This window comes from Lepidothrix coronata, unplaced genomic scaffold (assembly GCF_001604755.1).
Source record: "Lepidothrix coronata isolate B3197 unplaced genomic scaffold, Lepidothrix_coronata-1.0 Scaffold158, whole genome shotgun sequence".
NCBI lineage: Eukaryota > Metazoa > Chordata > Aves > Passeriformes > Pipridae > Lepidothrix > Lepidothrix coronata.
In genome coordinates this window covers 1,992,153-2,002,933 of record NW_016690338.1, presented here as the reverse complement: position 1 = coordinate 2,002,933, position 10,781 = coordinate 1,992,153, and the positions used below count along the sequence as shown (strand labels likewise).

The window sequence follows — 10,781 nt, the reverse complement described above, 5'->3', positions numbered from 1 at the left end:
AATACATACAAGATATTCCCTGTATCTGAGTTTTAAGGAACACTTGAGAAAGATTCAGGTCCATCAGTGACTTTTAAACAGTGACCCGGAAGAAACATTTGCCTCAGGAAGGCCCAGGGGAGAAAGAAGGGAGATATTCAAGAGAAAGGCTGTCTGTCCCTCTTGCTTTAGCCTTTGCTGAGCATCTGCTACTCAGCAACACCAGGAGAGAGTCCCGACATTTAATTTCATCTGAATAATTAAGCATTTCTGTAGCATCTCTGGGGAAATTCATGGTCCATGTACTCTCTTCTCCCCATCTCTCCATGATCAGAAATTCTTACAAAACCAAAGAATTTGTGTTTCAGCAAACAGGTATTTTCCAGCAAGGTGGTCTGCTGAACATGTGCTGACTTGCTGTGGCAGCAGAAACACAAAGTTGCACCTCCTCTTACCTCAGTCACCCCTGTACCAAATACTAGCAGGTGCCTCATCACAAATATAGTAACCAGCAGGTGATTTTTTTTTCCCCTTAATGTTTATATGTTGATTCATAGCTCTAACAAATTTGTCTCTCTCTCTTGGCTACAGGGGAAAAAAAAAAAAAAGAACCACACATTTGTTATTCCTCAGTGGAGTGCTTTTCAATTATTTCTGCATTTCTTTCTTTACTTGACCTCTGTTGAGTGAGGTGGTTGCAAAGAAAGACTATTGTTGGAGTAAATTGACTATAGAAAAAAGAAGTTGAATGTTAAAGCCTTTTCATCTTGTTCTTATGTTGTCCATACAGTAACATCATGGAAGTAATAGTGAAGTGCAAGTTTAATTTTCTTCCCCCTTAAAAGCTCCAATTAGGTATCTCTATTCCAAGTTTCTCTCCTTTCCCTCAATCTCCCATGGGCATTTCCTCTTCAGACTACAGGAAATCTAGTTTACCCCCATTATACCAAAGTACAGTGCAAGTTTAAAAGCAGCAACTATATTCTGAGGGAAAAAAAACCATATTTTTATATTTAAAACAGGTTTGGTGTGTTTACAGACACTAGCACGGAATAAGAAATCCATGGGCTTCAGGAGTTGCATCACCTTTGGAAATAGCCCTGCGCATTTTTCCTCACTGCCAGGAACACTACTAGGACACAAAAAGTCAATCCTACTGGAAAGCTACTTGGGGAAAATCCCAAGAGAATATTGCTGCTTGTCTCACGGGTATTTCACATCCCTTGAATCAAAGTCAAAGGGCTCTTGGAGCCACAGTTTTAAGGGTGGAGTTTTTAGCCTTAATTTGTTTCACACATTTTCTTAGTCTCCCATTCTTAGCCCTCTACTTCAAATGCTTTCCAGACACTTGGCTGAGACACTATATATATATATATATATATATACACACACACACGCCTCCAAAAAACCCTCTTCTCGTGCTACTGTCCCCAGCACAGAGCATCTTTCTTCTGAGGTGTGAGACATCCTCAAAGCAATCTCAGCAGAAAGACCAGCAGCAGAGCTTCTGTTTGTCTCTGGGCAAATCTCTTTGGAGAGATGCCTTTAAAGATTTTTTTTTTTTTTTTAGTTCTGTTGTTGTGGTCCAGAGGAGTCTGGATGTTCAGGGACTTGCTCTGACAGCTTCCACACAGAAGCACAGGCACAAACACAGCTCAGCTCGGCAGTGACAGCAAGTCCTTGCCCTCAGCAGCTGTGCTGGAGCTGCTGTGGGGCAGCTGCTGGTCAGGCTTGTTGATACATGTCCCAGGAAGCCTTTACAAGTGGTACCCATTACTGTTTTTGCTGGTGGCCCCAGCAAGGCCAAGGATTAAGCAGGAATTGGCAGCTCTCTGGTCCCATGGGAGGCCACCCCGCAGGGCAGGACTGAGCTGGTGCTCACACCTGGCTGTAGATTTAACACCTGTCTTCAGAGCTGTCAGCAAACCACCTTTCACCAGGGCTAAACCCACAGATATGCTGGGTTAGTGCAGCAACTGAGAGCACATCATGGGAAGGTGAATAAGGACTCTCTGGGGAATCCCCAACCGACAGGATTTTCTAGGGTGGGCTGAAAACTGATCCAAGAACCCTTGTCACAAGGAAGAGCAGCCTCAGTGCTGCTCTAAATTGCAGAAGCTATCACATCTGCAAACAGTGCAAGTGTGTTCTTGTTTGAGTTCACCTCCTCTCACAGTTCCTTTTACTCAGACCCATTTTGGGTGACTCTCACAGAAGTGAATTAAAATGCAGGAGTGGAAGGAGGTTCAACTCAAGCCTTGGCAGCTGCACAGTATTTATCATTTGATTGCAGACAAGTCTCAGTTTGCCAGCCTGTAGCTTCCAAAATACACTACAAGGGTGCCAGAAAAGAGAGACAAAGCATCTCTTATTGCTTAGATAGCTCTCCCTTCACTGTAATGAAAGGTGAGTTATGGGCTGCACCTTCATGCCACCCATGACAGAACTGCCTTTGCCATAAATATCACTCCTTACTATAAATATAGTACCCACAGAGACACTACAGACCTAAACCTACTGCCTGAGTCCCTTCACATTAACAAGTCAGGAGTAATTTCATTTGTGATGAGGACTAACTCCACTACAAAGTGATTGCAGACAGGAGCAGCATATTTTTTTCTTTCAACCTATACTATTAGGTTTAGAAGTAACATACTTTTTAGTGTCTTACTTAGTCTTAACCACTAACTGATTTATAGAACTATTAATGAGTATTTATTAGAAAGTCTAATGGGTCAGTAGTTAAACTAATCGACTAGGAAAAGCTTTATAAAAAAATCCCTGAATCACATAATCATCTTTTAATTTAAAGACCTTAACGCACAGCATTCCTCTACTAGTTTATAGATGTAATTACTGCATCACATTACCAAATTCTTAGAAATAACCCTGTTTTCTCTCTTGAGGCAGAATTAATCATCCTGTGATTTCCTTTCACTCAACTGCACAAGTGTCCTGGGAAGCATTTTTATCTTCTTCCACTCCTGATGTGATTCACCATTTCCCATTTTATCTAGCTAAGTGATCTTTCCATTGAGTATGAGTTTCTCATCAGGGCTGTTTCTAAAAACCCAGCGATCTGTTCCTGCCTGTGATGTCAGATGAACAAGTAGGGTTGACCATCATTTCTCAGACTTTCAGACACCTCTGGCTTAGCTACCTTCACACAGCCTGGGCAGCAGTCTGGCTCTGGCTGGGACAGGAGAAAGAAAAACCAGCTGCAAACACCAAATACAAGAGCTGACCCTCTCCCAACCCTGTAGGTGCTGAGCTCCTACCATCCATTAAATGCACTTAGCAATTCTAACACTAGTTTAAACACTTGTAGCCAGTAATTACAGCCTGTTCTCATCCCTTTTACCCTGAAAGAAATCAACTGCTGCAGAAGTCTAGAAAAAGAGACACATGATTCAGTGGCACAGAGACAGCCAAGAAGTTCATGCTTTTTCCTTTCTCCCTCTCCACAAACTCCAGACAAATAACCCAGGTCAAAGATAAGCCCCAAACTCCTCAAACATCTCTTTTACATTATATTACCAAACTGTCACACTATTAAAAAAAAACCAAACAAAAAACCTCAATAGCTCAGTGACACCACATTAGACCAGGAACACCATGGACTCACTGCAGGTAGTGCTGTACCTGCACCCAAAAAACCTGGGACCTCTGTGAACCACTTCAGAGCCCACCAGAGCTCAGGACCCACTATTTGGGACACACCAGCTCAGGTGTAACAGTAATGTCAGGGCCATCCTCCTTCCTACCACCCCCCTTAAAGCATCTGAGGTCCTGACCAAGTTTATGGCAGACCTCTAAACATCTGCTTGAGGAATCATAACCCACCACTTTTGCTACACACCAGGGTCAAACCAAACAGTGCGTGGCAGTGCTCTGGGATGCTCAGAGCAACACTGAATGCTTGTGCATTCCCAGGACACACATGCACACATCTACTATTCTCCTGCTCACCATTTCCCCACTATTTAGGCAGCAAAGATCCATTTGACCACTTGCCATCTCTGCACAACACACAGTAAGAGCACACACTTCTGTTCCTGTACCAATGTAAGGATTTACTGCCAGCCTGGCATTTGGGTAAACACCATTTGCTTATAACTAATCCCTCCTGCAGCATTAAAACAGGTGAATGCTGCTGGGGGGGGGAACTGATATTTACTTGGGAGCCTAATTCACCCCATGTTGAGGAGAACAGAGAAACTTCTCTCAGTTAAAGTGGGCTTTGGATCAGGCCCCTCATTCCCTGCTGCAAGTGCACTGTCATTTCCACAGCAAGCCCTTGTTGCTACCACAGAGAAATCACTGATAGTAACTGGAATCAGGAATCAAACTGCATCTTGTCTACTGAACTTCATAGCCATGAAGTCTAAACCCAGAGATGCAGGAATTCAGCTTTCACAGAACTAGCAGTCAACAGCCCCAGCAGAGTTCCTATGGCAAATCCCTTACACTGTCACAGAGAAGACAGGAAGAGTGATACACAAGAAGAGGTGTTCCCATTTTCCCCTCCCAGGTGGATAAGCAGGCTGACTGCTACAGGAAGCACTGAAGGGTCTTCTCCTCTTGGTGTTCCACAGGCAGGAGATGGGACACTCAAGAGACAAAACCCCTCACCCTCCTTGCAAGCTCCCACTAGCCCCCACATGTTTCTTTTAGGTCTTCAGGCTCCAGTCATGCTTAGAACAGAGCATTACAAGCCTGGGCCTTCTCCAGATCCCAGAAAAGCAGAAACACTTTCCCCTCTTGAGGAGGAATTGGAGGCTACAGGGGGTGGAGGATGACGACACACATTCAAACACATCCATCATGGTTGATCTGTGTTTTAGGAAAGCAATGTGACATCATAAAAGTATCTGTAAATGTTTTAATAAGGCCTCTTTTGCACTGAAAAAATATTACTACTTTTTTTTTTCAAATACAGAGCAATGTTTTAAGTGTTCTGAACTTACCAGGGAAACTGTTGACTTTGGGAGTTAACAGCTTAATATAATATTAAGTACACATTTGCAGCTCATCAGGAGCAGCACACCCGCTGATCACAAACCCGATGCAAAAGAAGAGTTGATGAACTGTGGTCATTTACCTCCTCAAATTTCCCCACTGACGCACATCATCAGAGCCCCTGCAAAGACAGCCGAGGCAGTTTCCCCCAAATCACATAGCAAGGGAGATTTTATTTGGGAACGTTGACCAACTTGGGAGCATATGCCTTGCAGACTGTCCCCGGGGTGGAATAGATTTTATCCATCCCAGAGCTTTGCACCCTGGGATCCCCTTCATGGTCGAGGCAGGGAATTAAGTTATCATTCCATCAGTTACACATTACTAAGAATCAGAAACACTGACCTTCCTCTTGCAAAAAAAAAAAAAAAAAAAGAGCCAACTAGTAAATATTAAAGTATAAGTAGTTTAGCAGAAGATTTTATAAGTGAGTCAAATATGGTTTTCATCTATATACACAGTCATATGTGAAAAAAACCACCAAGTTCTTTAAAATTATCCCAGTTTTGTGGATCTGTTGGTAAAACACACCTATGAGGTGTTGCCAGACTTAATGCCATATGATGGTAAGTTTGCGTGTTAAAAGCAGAGTCTGTAAGGAGAATGGATAATTATGATTGTTGCAGCTCTCAGTCTTGCACACAAAGCAAGTAACTTCAGATAACACATAGTCAAAATAACCCTAAACCCAACCGGATGAATGCTTTGAGCAAACACACAAATCATAACCTGACATGGCAAATAATAGTTTCAGTGCTATTATCAGAAGACAGTTCTGATCTATTCCCTGCCATCCATCCATCCTGTAATAAGCCGTCCTTCAAAGCACAAGGATTCTATGATCTGTGAAAAGGTCACGTAGCATTATGCATTTATGACATGTAGGTTGTTAATGTATTGCAGTCACCATTAACTGCTTAACTTATCCAATATCTGTTTCTACAGCTGTTCCATTAAAAAAAATAATCTTTAGTCTGATTTTCTTGGGTTGTTAGCTTTGTTTCTTAAGGAAATGAAGCTTAAGCAGCTTATTAACACATCCACACATGTGGATGGGCATGTACACACACAGGGTCCCTCTCACCTCCAACAGCTTTTGAACTTACTGGCTAATTTCAAGCAGGTTTTATAGAGCAGCTTAAATTAAGCTCAGTGCCCAGGCAGAGAGAAAAAAAGCAAAATTAGTGACTTAGGGAAAAATTACCATTATTAGTAGTCAGCAAACAAGCTCAGGGATACATAACAAGAGGGATACATAACAAGAAACAAAACTCCAAGTTCTGTCTTCATATGTAAGTTATGACTGAGGATAAACTTGCAACATGATGAGTTCCTTGTAGACAGAGATATTCAAAGCACTCATTCAAGACTTAGTTTTTACATTTTTGCATCTTTGCACTTTTTCCAGCAGAAGTGCAAGTCTGTTTAGGGCACCTAAGCATGATGATAATTATCTTTTATGGCCTCTCAGAAAAGGGTTCATGGATCCCCCAAGAATGATGTACCACAAGTTGTAAAATAACTCATCTCATGCAGATTTTTTTGCATCTGCAGTTTGGGGCTGGAAGTTTCAGGAACACCCAAGGTGATTTGCAGGATTTCCTAACTCTAGTTGAACTGGAAATACAGCTGAGAAACCTCTTTAATAGTGTTTTAGCATCTCTGATCATGACTGAAACAACTAAACTGACAGCAAGAAGTAACCTTAGCTCACACTTTTCAAAGATTTTTCGAAGAGTCAAGGCCACTTTTTCCACAGATATTTTTAATGAAAGCCTTTCCTATATCTTGACCAGATATTTCTAGTGCTCAGTTGTGGGACAGCTTAAAGTAAGGACTTAGATCTTTGCCACTTCTTCCCCTTCTCCCTATCCTGAAATGGTCTAGAAAGACTGAGATAAAGTGTGCGTATTGTGGCCCAACTCCATACAGCAGCACACTTCATCCACAGGCAGCCCTGATGGGATTTGCTCTTTAAAACGGTGAAAAAATTATTTTGATTCCTCACATTTTTGCTAAGCTAAGACCAGAACAAAACACAGATTCCTTTGAGCAGCATTTCAAAGATTTGACATTGCTATTCCTGTGTCAGAAACTGTCACTTAGATTTTCTTAATAAGGTTCTTTTGAAGAGAAATAACACTTCAAATGAAGATGTGTCTATTAACATTCAGAGGCATTACTTATTTGATAGCAGAATTGATGCTTCACTAATCAACTGTTCACTGAGGGATCTGAAGAGAAATCCATGAGAACATGACAAGAATAAGACAAGGGACGCACAGCTTAGAATGATAGAATACCCTGTTGGACCTTCTCAGACTTTTCCAAATTTGTGTATTTTGGAAAAAAATGGTTTTCAGTCATCCTACAAAAAGATCAAACACTTATTCCTGTTATTCTTCTGTTTCATTTCTCATACACACACACACACACTTAATTGTCATATTACTTTCACTGTTTTCTGACCAATACATTTTGGTGTCCTTTTTCAGAAAACAGGCTGTTGATTAGGGAGAAAATTGTAATTATGCTTTACCTTGTAAAAGGAAACTGCAAACTATGCTTCATGACACTATGTTGACTAGTTACTGCTTTTTCATAAAAACAAAAAGCCCATCAATTCTGAGCTCTATTAGCAGGTTCTGGCCCTCAGAAACCTCAGCCCTAGGGCTTCTGCTCCATCTTAGCTCACTAACTGGGCTCCCCAGAAAGCCCCAGACCTATGCTGCCAATATTTATCCAGCATAAAAAGTAAGAAATAAAGTTCTTTTACCAACACTGGGTAGGTCCATCTCCAGTCCAGTCTCCTGGACTCCATTCCTGACTGGAATCTCCTAGACATATCCCAGATCTGACTCACCATCTCCCCTTGCTTAGGTCTGTCAGAGGAGCTTGCTATAGTCACAGGATCACTAAGGTGATCCTCCAAGATCATCAAGGCCAACCTTTGACCAAACATCACCTTGTCAACTAAACCAAGTGCCACATCCAGTCGTTTCTGGAACACTCCACTGACAGTGATGTCACCACCTCCCTGGGCAGCCCAGTCCAGTTTGGTCTGACAACCCTTTCCAGGTAGAGATCCTTCCTGATGTCCAACCTGAACCTCTCCCCGGTGCAGTTTGAGGCAATTTCCTCTTGTCCTGTCCCTGGCTGCCTGGCAGAAGAGGCAAATCAGTCACCAGCTACTGCAACCATGGGCTCTGTGGAAAGAAGCTCTTGCATGGCCTGTGTTGGCATCACCCTTGATCACAGCCCATCACCCCCATGCCCAGCCCCTGTTGGGCTGCTCCATTACATTGGGTTGAGACAAAAACACAAGAATTTGTGTTGTGACTCGAATAACAAGGTAATGTAGAACATCCCAAAACATCTTTCCCCTTGACCTACTTGCACGCTATGTATGGACACACATCCTGCCTGGCTGTAGCAAGGAAAACACTACTCACTCCAAACATGCAAGAGAAGAGGTCAAAGACCCGCTTCAAAACATTGAGCTGCTGCTTTCAGAGGCCTACAGTCAGGAACCAGGAAATACTACATGCAGGGAGGCAGGTAGGACACAAGCTATGGAAGTTCAGGCCAGAATTTCACTCACTGACTACTGTCACTACTTACGGACAAAAGACTTGGACAACCCAGAAAGCCCACTTGAAAGTACCAACATACGTGGAATAAGGGAATAGAAAGGTTTTTTAGAGTGGAGGGGAAAAGAGGAGCTGATGTCTCAAAATACCTGGAGATAGTCAATTATTCAGATGTGCTAATGGAAAGGGAAAACAGCAACATTTCCAGTTCAACGTCAGTACCTACTTAAGGCACTGTGGAAAACCACCAGAGGTGTGAAACATCTCTCAGTCATATTGTGAAAGGTCAAGATTAAACACCAGTAGTCTTAGTCTAAGGACAGCAATCGTGAATCAGTCACTCAAGCCCACAGAAGGCTTATTCCAGGAAACTGTCTTTAAAAAGGGCCAGGATGGCTTGGAAATACATACAAGACAAAACCACATGAGCAATCTAACAAAAAAAAAAAAAGATTATTAATAATCTACAGACTATACATCCAACAGCCAGACTGCCCCAAGCCACACTGGGTGTGGGGCTGGGAGCACATCCTCCCATTCTGTCTCCTCCAGAGGAACAAATCCCACTAACATAGGAAATGGAGAGGAAGGAAACATCCTCATACCTCCTCACAAAGGACAAGTCCAAGAAAAGTAGGGTTTATTTACAGTCTTCTGAAGTCCCTGCCTGCCAGATGGTCCTTTAGAGCTCCTTGGAGGGGCACAGCTTAGAGCTGTGTTAAGACTCCCCAGAGCTGGGATAAGCCCACAGCAGGAAGGAGCCAGGGAATTGTGCCAAGTGCCAACAAGACAAGACCACACTGCATCAGGTGCAGGTGACCTAATTTTCTGGAGGATTTGGCATTAGAAGAGAACTGTGTGTTTTCAGGTGTGAGGTAAGGAATAAGAAGGCTGTTTCTTATGGAAATAAAACAAAAAAAACCACCAAACAAAAGAATCCTGGGAAGTACCCGTAGAAGGTTCTGCTAGATAAGAGATTAGCTAACCGCCCTTTATGCTTCTGGAAATACCTTCCTCTGCCCATAGCAACTGAACCAGTACCCCATATTACCATTCTGAGTTAAACATGGGCCCTTATTGACTCTCATCAGACCAGGGTTTAAACCTCTTTGTTTTCCTAAAGCAAAACATACATGCTTGCAGAAATCACTCTCTTCTGATTCATTTCCTCTGGTGTTGTGTTGTTAAGTTGCTTAAACAAAATGTTCAGTTTTCTCCTCTTCCTCTCCTTCAGAGCCACTTTTTCCCCCAGCTGGGAGAAAGTCTAACTTCCTAAGTAAGTCATTGCTGGAGCTAATAGCCTAGAGGGAAAAAAAGCCCCCTTGTGAACCCTGAAAACACTGTGTATTAGCTCTTGTAAAGCAGACAAATGAAAGCAGGAACACATGTTATACATTAGAGGCTCAGATTTTGATGGCAGGCTGCTGCAGCCTAATCTTCAATTAATTTCTCCCCTGTTTCATTGGCTTCTTAAGTTTTCTGAACTTCAGTTGTTAAATCTGAGTTTGTATCACTCAGGTTCTGAAGGTTCTGATGGAAAGAGCTTCTGACCTCACAAGCCTCACTCTTGTGATGGAATCTATATTATTTTAAGAGATTAACTGACACAGTCTTAGGGACAGGCTATAAAGAACTAGTTGAACATAACCACATAGCATTTATTACCACAAAAAAAAAAAACCCAAACCACTCAGGTTCTGTAGCCTTGCATTTGCTGAAGGAAACCAATTATCTGATTGCTAGGTCCAGTTTTAAGAGAGGAACCTCTAATATGCCTAAGTTCCCTGCTAGACTCAATTACAAATTGCTGTGGGCAAAAGGGTAGAAAGTAGGAGGAAAAAAAAATCTAGCAGGAAATATAGGATTGACTGTACTTCTGAAGTCAAGAGAAGAAAAAGTTTCACTCGTAACCTACAGCTTCCCAAGGACTAAAGAGATAGATTACTTTTAACATAAAGCTGTTCAGATCATACCTTTCAATTAAGCACCTATAAAAGTGAGCAGCAGACTGTCACCCCAAGTAATGAAGACAGCTCTTAAAAATGCTTTTATTGCTCATAGCCCTGTCCTGTGCAGCACCTCCTGCTTTTCAGAGCACAGGATGGCTTGTCACCACACATGTGCCAGGCCACAGCAGCCTTAATAACTTGGTGCTTTCAAAACCAATGGAATATTATCTCATATACAATATTA

General features: G+C 42.3%; 1 long non-coding RNA gene across 2 annotated transcripts in view; it reads right to left on the bottom strand.

The window, feature by feature from the left end:
• Window positions 1-7,963, bottom strand: part of LOC108504300 — an 82,849-nt gene extending 74,886 nt beyond the window's left edge. Inside the window, exon 1 of one of the 2 annotated variants that reach the window (XR_001877061.1) lies at window positions 7,862-7,963. This is a non-coding gene — a long non-coding RNA (uncharacterized LOC108504300). Of the gene's footprint in view, window positions 1-7,774 lie in introns of both variants that reach the window. The other variant, XR_001877062.1, reaches the window with a different exon arrangement.
• Between the last annotated feature and the right edge of the window lie 2,818 nt (window positions 7,964-10,781).